The sequence below is a fragment of the Phyllobates terribilis genome, unplaced genomic scaffold, assembly GCF_046119375.1.
Source record: "Phyllobates terribilis strain yellow unplaced genomic scaffold, ASM4611937v1 Scaffold_4__5_contigs__length_816908805, whole genome shotgun sequence".
Lineage (NCBI taxonomy): Eukaryota > Metazoa > Chordata > Amphibia > Anura > Dendrobatidae > Phyllobates > Phyllobates terribilis.
Window position 1 is genome coordinate 252286869 of NW_027362764.1, and position 14223 is coordinate 252301091.

Consider the following 14223-nt stretch of genomic DNA (forward strand, 5'->3'; position numbering starts at 1 on the left):
CTAAGGCTGGCCCAGCCAGTTATTAGGTTTAGGGGGTAATCACTTTTTTGTTCCACACAGGGTCCTGTAGGCTTGGATATCTTTTTCCCTTAATAATAAAGACCTTCATTTAAAATCTGCATTTTGTGGTTACTTGTGTTATCTTTGTCTAATATTTAAATTTGTTTTGTGATCTGAAACATTTAAGTGTGACAAACATGCAAAAGAATAAGAAATCAGGAAGGGGGCAAACACTTTTTCACACCACTGTAGGTATAGGCGATGGTAGCACTCACCTAAGGCTGCGTGCCCACTATGCATTTTTCAAGTGTTTTTGCTGCGGAATTTCCGCAGCGAAAACGCTTAAACGCTTGGTAATACGTGCCCCATTGTCCCCAATGATAATCCGGATGTGCTGTGCACATGCTGCGGAAATTTCACTGCGGATTATCATTGTGGAAAAATACGCAGCATGTCCATTAAATTTTCTGACATGCAGCGTAATTGCCGCCATTGACTTGCATTGAATCGCTTAATATCCGCATCACTACATGTGCACATGCGGATATTAAGCAATTCATTGTTCGGATGGTACCCGGCTCAGGAGAAGAGGAGACTCTCCTCCAGACCCGTGTACCATAGTACCTGTTACAAAAAAGAATTTAAAATAAAAAATAAACATATACTCACCTTCCGATGTCCCCCAGTCTTTTCTCCGCTTTGTCCGGTCTCTTGTACGGCTCGCGGTGGTGTGAAAGGACCTTTCATGTCATCATTTAGTCATGTGACGCTGATGTCGGCGGTCGCGTGACCTGTCACATGACTAAATGACATCATGAAAGGTCCTTTCACATCACCGCGAGCCGTACAAGAGACCGGATGCAGCGGAGAAAAGACCAGGGGCTATCAGAAGGTGAGCATGATGTTTTTTTTTTTTTATTATTTTTTACCATTTTTATTCTTTTTTTCAACTATTAACTAGGTCACACACTATATAAATCCATGCCGGTTGCATGGATTTATATAGAATAACCAAGTTGTCAAGCACTTTTCCAAGTGATGCTAAAATCGCTTGGAAAAGCGCTTGATAACCCGCATGCAGAAATGCATGCAAAAACGCTTGACAAACGCTTCTACATGGCAGGAAAAACGCATGTAAAATCCACATGCATTTTTCCTGCAAGGGAGATGCGGAAAAAATCTGCATTTCTGCATCGTGGGCACTTAGCCTAAGGGTGTTGTGTGCAGGCCTAGCACCTATAAAGGGATGAAAAGCAGCTGTCCCGTGGCTGGAGGAAAGGCTCTTCCAAAGGTATAATGGCAAAAATTGAACTTTTAAGCGGGCTGCACTGTGGGAAGGAAGAGCCTTGGGATACCTTTCTCAAGGTATGAAACCTTAGTTTTAGGCTATGTGCCCACGATGCAGAAATGCTCCGGATTTTTTCCTGAACGTTTCTGCATCTCCCTGGCAGAAAAAAAAGCATGCGGATTGTACATGCGTTTTTCCTGCAAGGGACATGCGGATGTGAAGCGTTCTTCACTTGCATTTCCGCATGCAGGTTGACAAGCGCTTTCCAAGCGATTTTAGCATCATTTGAAAAGTGCTTGTCAACTTGGTCACACTATATAAATCCATGCAACTGGCATGGATTTATATAGTGTGAACGAAAGAATGTTTAAAAATAAATCTATACTTACCTTCTGATGGCCCCCGGAGTCTTGCTTCACTCTGTCCTGGCTGCCGGCAGATCGCGGTACACTGAAGGACCTGCCGACGTCAGCGTTGCGTGACCTGTCACATGACTATGACGTCAGCGTAGGTCCTCCAGTCCATCGCGAGCTGCCGGCAAGCACAAACAAGGAGACCGGGGGCCATCAGAGGGTAAATATAATATGCATTTTATTCTTTTTTTTTTTTTTTTACAGTTTCTATGGTACCCGGGTCCGGAGGAGAGTCTCCTCTCCTCTTGACCTGTGTACCATCCGTACATTGAACGCATGTATTCCGCATGTCCTTATCTAGTGAAGGCATGCGTTCTAATGCAAGTCAATGGCGGCGAAAACGCAGCGCTTCTGCAAAATAATTGGTAGTGCTGCGTTTTTTTCCGCAATGATAATCCGCAGCGGAAATTTCCGCAGCATGTGCAGAGCACATGCGGATTATCATTGGGGAACATGGCAGGCCTTCTAACAAACGTTTTTTAAGCGTTTCTGCAGCGGAATTGCCACTGCAGAAACGCTGAAAAAACGCATTGTGGGCACACAGCCTGATACCTTGAGAAAGGCGTCAGTCCGGCACAGAAAAGCGTTGGTATTAATAAAAACTGTTTGGAATCCCAAGGCCTTTACCTCCCGCAGTGCAGCTGCCTAAATGCGCCAGCTTCCATTTTTGCCATCCTTTATCCCTAGACCTACCTCCATTTAGATGTGTATTCTTGTGGTGAGTGGGGTACTAGGGTCCCAGCAGTCAGACCCCCATCGATCAGTGGTTACCCTATGGCTAGGGGATAACATACAATCTCAGTACAAAGCTTTGTGACAGACCAGTAGGGTTATGGTCACACATGACTTTTTTCTTTTCAAAAATGTTGTGTTTTACAGTAATAAAGTGGGGTGTCAGCCATCTCATGCACATGCTTGTTAATTTATCCTTATATTTTTTTCACAATACAGCATGTCAATTCTTTCAAGATTTCTGCAGTGTTTTTCACCCATTCTAATAGGAAAAAAAGCAAGTTAAAATGTGTGGACTTTACGTAGCATTTCACTTGAATGTTTTTTTTTTTTGCTGTAGAAAAATGCTGCAAAAACACCACATGTGAACAAAGCCTAGTGCAATGCTGCTTTATGGGGTGACTCCGCTAACACCATGGGTTATTGGGGAACTCAGTCCATTAATAGCAGTGCGTAGCCTGGTTGGGTGAAGTCTGCATCTATCAGCACAGAACCCCCCACTTGTTACAACAGAACTACTGTAAAGTGACGCACAGAAGCCGGCCTGCCATAGCTGTCACAGGGCGCGCCACTAGCCTGACACAGGTTCCCGCCCTTTTTATGACGTGTTCATACACATCGCACCGACAGGGGGCGCATCTACTGCTGAGCCTGAGCACACAATCACAGTACACTGTGCTCGGGCGTGAACGCCGCCTTGGTAATACCTCTCCCGACAGGCAGCGCGGTGGGGGCGCATGCGCAGTAGGTCTCTTTGGCCGGCTGTGCGGACCCGGTAGTTCCTGTGCTGCTGTCTGTACTTGTGGTCGTATGGGCAAAGGTGAGAACGGTAATTCCGGGGCTGCACGGAGGTGACATTACGGTGGCCTGTCAGCCTCACCATACGGGCAGTGTAGTGAGCGTCCAGGGCATTCCCCTGCTGTATATGTGCCGTCATACTGAGGGGAAGCCACTGGTGAACGTGTCAGGAAGTGCTGGCTCTGCCCACGGCACAGGCACTGTGCTGCCTTTCTTACAGGGGTATTCTCAAGTTTGGAAGTTCGCTCCTCTTCACAGGATAGGGGAGAATTTCCCTGTTGTGGAGGGTCCGCTACCAGGAGGGCAATGTGCAAGTCTATGGGCCATATGCAGTCCAAAGCCCCCCCTTATCCCATGGGCCCTTGAGCGACTGCCCAGGGTATGTGTGCCCCTGCTAATCCTGAAAACCAAGGCACGTCCATTCATCGTATGGGACCGCCGGAGATAGCCAAGCGCTGCGTGCGACTGGTCTTTCACAGGCCCATGAATATTGAATGTGGTCGACCACCAGAGACTCCATACATACAGGACCCTGAGACTCAGAAGCAGTGGGTGTCCCAGCTGTTGGACCCCAATGATCGGGACGTTATTTCTTATCCCATGAGTAGGGATAACTTCCAAACTTAATACCCATTTAATACCATGATGTGGCTCTGCTACATCTCTTTATTGTACCAGCTGTGTACTTAATATTCCCGCAGCCTCACAAATATCATTAAAGGGGACCTTTCGGGACCCCCATGCCCTCCAACCCAGCAGCATTCATATATATATGTATATGTGTCACTAAATTCCCTGCCTAACCAGCCACTTAAATCCATGTATTTATAACCTCCACTTTTCCTATGCTAATAAGGCCTTTGACTAGTTGATGGGGCATTAGTTTCCCCAGACTAGTCAGCCCTTTCCTCATGTTATAAACACCCCTGTGAGACTGGTAACATGATTTTATCCAAAAAAGTGATCCTGCAGCATTCAGCAATTATCACTTATGCAAAACCTTGTGTGACCACCATATGGTAGATAGGAATACAGTGGTGCTCTGCTTCCTGGATTAGGACAATATGTATAAAAAACAGAGTAAGGAAAGGAGCAGCACTCCCCTGGACCTGTAGAAGTGTTGGTATAACGCGAAACAGCCATCGTGCTTCACGCTCCCTGCACACCATGCTATGTCCCTTGCCATGGAATACAGAACTATTTTTAAGGAATGGTAAGTGCCGCTTCTCAACTTGCTCTGTTTTGCAAATCACATCACTATGTATAAAAGAGTTGGCGTCATCCCCAGCTTCAAAGGCGCACTGCACATGACCAGAAATGCAGATGATGCACTTGAGTCGTCTGCACTTCCAGTCATTTGCATATTATACTTTGCTTGTGTATCGGCAACATATTCCACAGCGCTTCACAGACATTATCATCACTGCCTCCACTGGGGCTCACAATCTAAATTTCCTATCCGTAACGATCCTGAAGTTGGTTTCTTATTTGGCAATTTTTTTTTCTGTTTTTTACAGGTTTAACAACAAAAGTAAAAATCACGATAATAAAATGCAATGCAGCGAGATGCCCTGATGTGAATACACGTAAAAAAACAGCTACCAAAATGATAAAACTGGCACAAAAATTGGGCATCAAAGTGGGCACGGAAGGGCGTTATTGAAAGGGTTAAATGACTGGGCCACTGATCTCACACTGCAGAGACACAGATCAGGGTGCCCCACATCAAATTCAGGTCACTCCTGCCTAGCCCAAATGGGTTCTGAGCATCAGAGCTAGCATCAAAGTGGGCAAATAGCAAATTTTCACAGTTTTGAATAACTGGTGTTTTTGGGGGGTTAAATTACTTTGGGCCACTGGGTTTATAACCAGGGCTGTGGAGTCAGTAAGCCAAACCTCCGACTCCTCAGTTTCCCTGATTTCCGACTCCACAGCACTGGTCACTGCTGAGCGTGTACATAAAGAGCAGCACAGATTCATCTCAACTATAAACCTAGATCCTTAGATCAGGAACAGAACAGACATTTATAGGACATTTCATAACTTTCCCAAATTCTTTGAAAACATTTACAGCAAATCCTGCATTGTACTACTGTACCCAATTTATTATATATTTTAGGAGTTGAAGTCTGTCCTTTTTATACCGACTGACTCCACAGCTCTGCTTATAACACCAGCACTAGACAGGAAGATCCACTTGAAAGGGTATGTGCGCACGATCAGGATTTGAAGCAGAAATTTCCTGAGCGTTTTTGCATCTCCTTGGCAGGAAAAATGCTGGGCGGTTTTGAAGCGTTTTTGTACATCAATGAATGCTTTTTGGAGCTAAATAAAGTTATTTGGTGCGACATTGCTTAAACTCTTGGATTACTGTCAGAACTGGGTGAGTATAGTGGTTAATTTGAATGATTAAAGAATGTCTGTTGTATTTCAAATAGTGTTTGCTCTGTGTCTGTGTTTATTTAACTCTTTACTTTAATTAGTTTTGGTCCTGAAAAGGTCTGATTGACACCTTGTCATCAGCTAGTCCCATTCACCCAATCTTCATGAGCATTTCTATTCATATAATTTATTCGGCTGCTGTGAGCAGCTATTCTTAGCCTGGAAAGGTGTCATTTGCAAATATGGTTCCTGGCCTTTTAAATAATATGTCACAGCTGGTTCTTTAGTCGCTACATCTCCCCGATCAGCACTTTGGACTCAGCACATTTTTGTTGCGTCCAAAACATGGTGTTCTAATGGTGCACTTTTTTTTGTCGGTACATGTGAATCCACCACACAATGACACTTCAATCGGGCAAAATCTGCAGCGGAGACTAGCGTGTACGCTACAGAAATTGAGATGCTGCGGGTGAGTTTGGGTACATGGCCATGGTCAGGAGCTGCTGCAGGTTTGACGCTGCGTCTTTATACAGCGTCAAACCTGCAGTGTCCAGATGTTTACAGCATAGTGGATGGGATTTCTAGAAATCCCATGTCCACTATGCGTGCATCTGAGGCTGCGGATCACCCGTGGACACTGACATGCGGCGCATCTTTCAGGACCTCAGCATGTCAAATTCTCTTGCGGAGTCGCTAGTCTCTGAAACAGAAATTTGACCTCTAGAATGTATAGAATGCGGTAAATCTGCATGGTTCAGTGAACGCGTGAATTTACCTGCGTTCAATAGAATGCAACGTTTTGGACGCAGCAGAAAATATGCGTCCAAAGCTCAGCTACGTACGGATTGTGGGCACAGAGCCAAAAATAAAAAAATGGCGTGGGCTCCCGCGTTGTTTTTATAACCAGCAGAGGGAAAGCCAGCCGCTGGGGGGCTGATATTAGTAGCCGGGGCCATTAGCCAACAATGTTCCCTGGCTATTATCAGCCCACAGCTGTCTGTTTAGCCTTTACTGGCTAGATTACAGGGGGACCCCAGAAAAAAATTGACGTTGGGTCCCCCTATAAAATCTAACCAGCAAAGGCTAAACAGCTGCGGGCTGATATTAATAGCCAGGGAAGGGGCCATGGATACTAGCCCCCTTCGCGCCTATTAATATCACCCCTCTGCAGTCCCAGAAATGGCGCATCCATAAGATGCGCCAAATCTGGCCCTTGGCCTCCGCTCTTCCCACTGCCCTGTAGCAGTGGCGAATGGGGTTGGGGTTCACGTCAGCCTTGTATTGGCGGCTGACGTGAAGCCCAGGTTAGTAATGGAGGGCATCTGTAAGACGCACCCATTACTAACTGCGTAGTATAATGGTCGCCGCTTTTTCAATAAAACACACAGCCAGAACAAAGTATTTTAATGAAATAAAAAACACACGGTTCTACAATTTTTTTTTATTACGCTCCGTCCTTGAAGCCATCGATCTTCTGAAAAAAACATAAAATAACAAACAACTATATCCCTCACCTGTCCGTCGTCAACGACGCAGTCCACGATTACGCCAACGATTGTCCCACGACTATCCGGGTCACGTCTAAAGCAGTGACATCAGCCATCACTGATGTCACTGCTGTAGAAGACAGCACTGTATACTGACAGGGGTGTAAAATCATCCCCATCAGTATACATGCTGCAGGAGGTCACTGGGGTTGATCAGCTGATCAGCCCCGGTGAGCTTACCACCCTGGGTACATTCTTGTGAATGTTCCCAGGGTCACTTGACCATCAGCTGAACAGTAATTCAGTGATCAGCTGATGGTCACGTGCGCGCTCCCGCAGTGTACCGCCGAGAGGAGAGGATCGCCACCGGGGACCAGGAGGACACCAGGGGCCACCGAACAGGTGAGTATAAGGTTTTTTTTTTTCTTTACCTTTTTTTTTTTTTTTTTTACCACGGGCTGGGCAGAGCAGACTAGTCCTCCTCCCAGCCACTCCGTTTTCAGCGGGAGCTGCAGTCGGATGAGAGGAGTTGTAGTCCTCCTCTCCTGACCAGAGTACCACCCGCACCGTGTTTCCGCCGCAAATTCGCGGCCATTGGCTGTAATTGAAACGCAGCAAATCCGCAGGTATAGATATTATACCTGCAGGTTTGCTGCGGTTAAATGCAAGTCAATGGGTGCGAATTTGCAGCCGGATCACGCAAGAAATGGTCATGCTGCGATTTTTACCACAATGGTAATCCGGAGCGGAAATTTCCGCATCATGTGCACAGCACATCTGGATTACCATTGCTACATCTGGCAGACCTATTACAAGCGTTTTTGCAGCATTTCCGCGGCGGGAAAACTTCCGCTAAAATGCATTAAAAACGCATCGTGTGAACTTGACCAAAATCAGTTTTCTTTCAGGCTGGCCAGAGTGGTTACTGATCAAAAAAGCTGCCATCAAAGTTGGCAAATTGCAACTTTGTACTGATTTGAATAAGTTACTTATTTGTTTTAAGCAGGGCTGTGGAATCGGTAAGCCAAACCTCCGACTCCTCAATTTCCATGACACCGACTCCACGACTCCGACTCCCTCACACATGGCTCATGTTTAAGTGATAAATTTACTGCAACACAGATTCATCTCAGCTAAAAGTCAAGACCCTGAGATCAGGAATAGGACAGACATTTATAGGACAGTTCATAACTTTCCCAAATTCTTATGAAAAAAAATATTCTCCACAAACTGCATTGAACTACTGTACCCAATTTATTATATATTTTAGGAGTTGGAGTCGGTCAATTTTATACCGACTCTGACTCCACCAAAATGGACACCAACTCCACAATCCTGGTTTTAAGGGTTAAAGGGGTTGTCCCGTTTTTTAAGCTAAAAGTCTGCAGTCTCTCTATGCAGACTTGTGAATCTTTACATCGCATGTATTGCTCACTGAGGATTCTCTGGCGCGTGACCGTAAAAATGTGATTTGCATACTTTCGGCGACATTCTGATTAGGCATGTCTGGCCTCGCTCAATTCACTTGTACGCCGCTCATGGTGCCAGCAGCGGAGAATCCTCACAGTGAGCAGTGCTTGAGATGTAAGGATTCACCAGTCTGCAGTCACACAGAGAGACTGCAGACTTTTAGCTAAAATGGGACAATCCCTTTAACCCTTAAAACAAATAAGTATCGTATTTTGCGGATTATAAGGATTGTAAAATGTACCCCAAATTTTGGGGTGCAAAATAGGAAAAAATGTTGTTTTTTTTTAAAAATAAAGTGGTGCGCCTTATAATCCTTTTTACCTGTGGGACAACGGTGGTGGAGAGGGGGTCACACATACCGGAGATTGGCGACGGAGGCAGGAGTCGGGCGATGCTGCGGGCCCTGTCCTCAGAAGTGGGCGATGAGTGGAGGCAAGGTTCCCTATCCCGTACATAGCACTGCGCTGTGCTTCAGCAAAATGGTCGCCGGAGCATGTGCATATCGAGATCTCGAGAGACGAGCTTTTTTGATCAGTAAACACTCTGGCAAGCCTGAAAGAAAACTGATTTTGATGCGAATCTTCCTGTTTTGTGCTGGTGTTATAAGACCAGTGACCCAAGGTCATTTAACCGCTGAAAAACAACAGTTATTCAAATCTGTGCAAATTGGCTATTTGCCCACTTTGATGTCAGTTCTGATGCCCAGAACCCATTTGGGCTAGGCTGGTGTGACCTGAATTTGATGTGGGGCCACCTGATCTGTGTGTCTGCAGTTTGAGATCAGTGGCCCAAATTCATTTAACCCTTTCAATAACGCCCTTCCATGCTCGCTTTGATGCTCATTTTTGTGTCAGTTTTATCATTTTTGTAGTTGTTTTTACGTGTATTCACATCAGGGCATCTCGCTGCATTGCATTTTATTATTGTGATTTTTTTACTTGTGGTAAACCTGTAAAAAAACAGAAAAAAAAATTGCTGAATAAGAAACCAACTTCATCATCGTCTATCAGTATGCCTTTGAACTGTTGGAGGAAACCGGGGTACCCCGAGGAAACCCACGCAAACGAGAACATACAGTATGGTCCATATATATTTGGACAGAGACAACATTTTTCTAATTTTGGTTCTAGACATTACCACAATGAATTTTAAACAAAACAATTCAGATGCAGTTGAAGTTCAGACTTTCAGCTTTCATTTGAGGGTATCCACATTAAAATTGGATGAAGGGTTTAGGAGTTTCAGCTCCTTAACATGTGCCACCCTGTTTTTAAATTGACCAAAAGTAATTGGACAGATTAAATAATTGTAAATAAAATGTTCATTTCTAGTACTTGGTTGAAAACCCTTTGTTGGCAATGACTGCCTGAAGTATTGAACTCATGGACATCACCAGAAGCTGTGTTTCCGCCTTTTTGATGCTCTGCCAGGCCTTCACTGTGCTGGTTTTCAGGTGCTGTTTGTGGGCCTTTCTGTCTGAAGTTTAGTCTTTAACAAGTGAAATGCATGCTCAATTGGGTTGAGATCAGGTGACTGACTTGGCCATTCAAGAATATTCCACTTCTTTGCTTTAATAAACTCCTGGGTTGCTTTGGCTTTATGGTTTGGGTCATTGTCCATCTGTAGTTTGGTCGTTGTTTCAATCAGTTTGGCTGTATTTGGCTGGATCTGAGCACACAGTATGGCTCTGAATACATCAGAATTAATTCGGCTGCTTCTGTCCTGTGTCACATCATCAATAAACACTAGTGACCCAGTGCCACTGGCAGCCATGCATGCCCAAGCCATCACATTGCCTCCGCCGTGTCTTACAGATGATGTGGTATGCTTTGGATCATGAGCTGTACCACGCCTTCGCCATACTTTTCTCTTTCCATCATTCTGGTAGAGGTTGATCTTGGTTTAATCTGTCCAAAGAATGTTCTTCCAGAACTGTGCTGGCTTTTTTAGATGTTTTTTAGCAAAGTCCAGTCTAGCCTTTTTCTTCTTGATGCTTATGAGTGGCTTGCACCATGCAGTGAACCATCTGTATTTACTTTCATGCAGTCTTCTCTTTTATGGTAGATTTGGATATTGATACGCCTACCTCCTGGAGAGTGTTGTTCACTTGGTTGGCTGTTGTGAAGGGGTTTCTCTTCACCATGGAGATTATTCTGCGATCATCCACCACTGTTGTCTTCCGTGGGCGCCCAGGTCTTTTTGCATTGAAGAGTTCACCAGTGCTTTCTTTCTTTCTCAGGATGTACCAAACTGTAGATTTTGCCACTCCTAATATTGTAGCAATTTCTCGGATGGTTTTTTTCTGTTTTTGCAGCTTAAGGATGGCTTGTTTCACCAGCATGGAGAGCTCCTTTGACCGCATATTTACTTCACAGCAAAACCTTCCAAATGCAAGCACCACACCTCAAATCAACTCCAGGCCTTTTATCTGCTTAATTGAGCATGCCATAACGAAGGGATTGCCCACACCTGTCCATGAAATAGCCTTGGAGTCAATTGTCCAATTACTTTTGGTCCTTTATAAACAGGGTGGCACATGTTAAGGAGCTGAAACTCCTAAACCCTTCATCCAATTTTAATGTGGATACCCTCAAATGAAAGCTGAAAGTCTGAACTTCAACTGCATCTGAATTGTTTTGTTTAAAATTCATTGTGGTAATGTCTAGAACCAAAATTAGAAATGTTGTCTCTGTCCAAATATATATGGACCTAACTGTACAAGCTCGTTGCAGATGTTGTGAGATGTGAAACCATGATCCCATTGATGCAAAGCAGCAGTGCTAATCACTGAGCCACCATGATTTTTAATTATGTAAAAATAGCTTAACCCTTTACCATCTAAATATCCTTCATAAACAGGTTCTCATTCCTTTATCACAACTGATGTATTTATCATGTTGATCTGGTGAGTATGGCCTGGCTGTCACATGCAGCCAGGCGCAATTGGAGTTACCTTCAATCAATACTTTACAGTTTTATGTCTTAAATACTGCACTCAATAGTGCCTATGGCATGTAAAGTGTTAGAGGGAACCCCTTCACTCCTTCAATCAGCCCATCAGGCCCCTCTTCTGTGCAATTGCATGTCTGCTGATTGGTCACAATGATAGCATAGTTGGTCACAATGATAGCATAGGGCCTATGAGTGGCATCCAGGTTTGCTATTGGTATTTAATCCCTATAGCCTTGTATTCATAATTATTAAAGCCGTTCATAGAATTTAAAAAAAAGATACTTTATATACATGGTTACACAGACAATTAAAAACATTCAGACACATAGAAGAAACATTAAAATGTATTAACGACCACCGATACACCTTTTAACGGCGGCTGAGGAATAAGTGTATAGCGCCGCCCCGCCGCCAAAATTCCTACGGATGACAGCTGACACCCTGCGGTATTGGCCCCGACTGGTTTTGTAAGCGCAACAACGGTATTTAAGTGGTTAAAAAAGGTTAAAATACCTGCTTCGTAACCATTGGACCCCGCAATGAGAATCGCCTGTGACGATGGATACCATGGTACCCTGAGGTCATTTGATGACTCCAGGCTATTGTGGCCTGGAAGATCCAGCTATAAGCTGGGTCTCACAGGCTGAGTCAGTGACTCACTGACAGTCTCATGCACTGCAGTACATGAGTACTGCAGTGTATCAAACCAGTGATCAAAGTAAAAAATATACATGTCCCACAGTGGGACTAAGTGAAAACATAAAATATATGTAAAAAACAAAAAAGCGCACGAAAATCCGTTTCGCCGCTCATAACGCAGCCATTGTGTTAACACAAAAATTAATGAAAAAAAGTACACATAATTGGTATCGCCACGTCCGGAACGACCAAATCTATAAAACTGCCACATTATTTATTCCCTATGACGAATGGCGTAAAAAAATAAATCATACTGACTCAAAAAAAAATGAATAAAAAGTCATGTAAAAATGGTACAAATGAAAATGCCAAATCATCCCACAAAAAACAAGCTCTATTATGGCTCATTAGGCAAAAAAACAGGTTTCTGCTCTCAGAATATGGTGATGCAAAACAAATTCATGTTTGTAAAAATAGCAAAGCATCAAAAAAACAATATAAATCTGGTATCGATTTAATTGTACTGACCCGACGAACAATTTTGTCTTATCACTTTTACTGCCGGTGAACAGCACAAAAAATAAAAATAACTGAATTGCTGTTTTTTGTTCATTCTGTGTCTGACAAATGTGAATAAAAAGCTATCAAAAGTATAGTGTATCCCAAAATGGTACCAAAAAATAAGCCCTCATACAGCTCTGTTCACTAAAAAATAAAAGTTACAGTTCTCAGATTATGGCGACGAAAAAAACGTTTTATAAAAAATTTTTTTACTATGTGATAGTAGCAAAACCTAAAAAAAAAACCGATATAAATCTGATATCGCACCGACCTGAATAATCCGCCTTATCACGTATGCCACATGGTGAACCGCGCAAAAATAAAAATAAAAACTATTCTTGTATTGCTGTCTGTGTTTATTCTCCCAAAAATTGGAATAAGGCTCAGCTCACATTTATCCTGCGCTCTCTGCTGAGTTCTTACTTCGGGGTTTCCGTGTAAATCTCCCAAAACCACGATTCAGACCAAACTGACTGAGCCACTTTCTTATGAGGTAGATAGTCACTGTGGACTGGTCTGTGTTGCGGCACTGTTTAATTGTTTTAGGAGTCTTTTTAGCGCACAAGCGTAGTTGACAACAGATATGGATACCACTGGAACAGACGTAAACAAAGTCCAAAGTGTCTCCATCTGCCTCATTATGGTGGGCGGTTCCGTTGGGCGTAATTTTTGTGGGCTTTATAAGGAAACCCCGACGTAAGTGCTCAGCGTAGAACACAAGAATGTGATCAAGCCTAAGGCTATGTTCACACATCATGTTTTTTTATGCAAATTTTCATCTGCGTTTTGCAGTACCAGCAAAGTCTACGAGATTCCAGAAATCTCATGCACACGTTTTTGTTTTTTTTTTGTTCAGGATTTTGTGCTCTGCATTGTTATTTGAAAGATAAAGCATGTCACTTCTTTCAGCATTTTTTTTCTGCATAAACCAGAATGAGATTTTTTTTTTCACTGAACTTTATGTACATGCATAACAGAGACAAAAGCACAGTGAAAAAAATGCACAAAAAGCAAGAAAACAGCAACAAAAGTCCTGAACAACCTCCTGGCAAGAGATCAGGTTTTGCTGCAGAAAATGAATATAAGACTTATTCTTAGATGGAACTTCCTTTCTTTTTTACAAATGCTCACTACACACCTAGATTAATACCAAAAGAGGTCTAGTTTCCAAAATTGGGTCATTTGTGGGGGTTGCTGCTGTTTTCACATGTCAGGGGCTCTCCAAATGTGACTTGGCATTCACAATCTATTCCAGATAAATAGTGCTCTTTCCTTTTCTAACCCTGCCATGTGCCCAAACAGAAGTTTTTGGCCACATATGGGGTATCATCGTGTTCAGGAGAAATTGCGTAACAAATTATGGGGTATGTTTTCTTCTATTATCCATTGTGAAAATTACAAATTTGGAGCTAAAATAACATTTTCGTGAAAAAAAAAATGAAAATTTTCAATATGATGACTTATCAAATTCCGTGTAGTGCCTGTGTAACATACCTGGCGG

General features: G+C 43.4%; 1 protein-coding gene across 2 annotated transcripts in view; it reads left to right on the top strand.

Annotated features, from left to right (window-relative positions):
* The first annotated feature begins 3101 nt into the window (after positions 1-3101).
* The window catches only part of CUNH7orf25 (chromosome unknown C7orf25 homolog), a 28006-nt gene continuing 16884 nt past the window's right edge, over positions 3102-14223 (top strand). The window contains exon 1 of one of the 2 annotated variants that reach the window (XM_073676595.1): positions 3102-3253. The gene's annotated coding sequence lies outside the window, so the exon portion shown is untranslated. Of the gene's footprint in view, positions 3263-14223 lie in introns of both variants that reach the window. The other variant, XM_073676596.1, reaches the window with a different exon arrangement.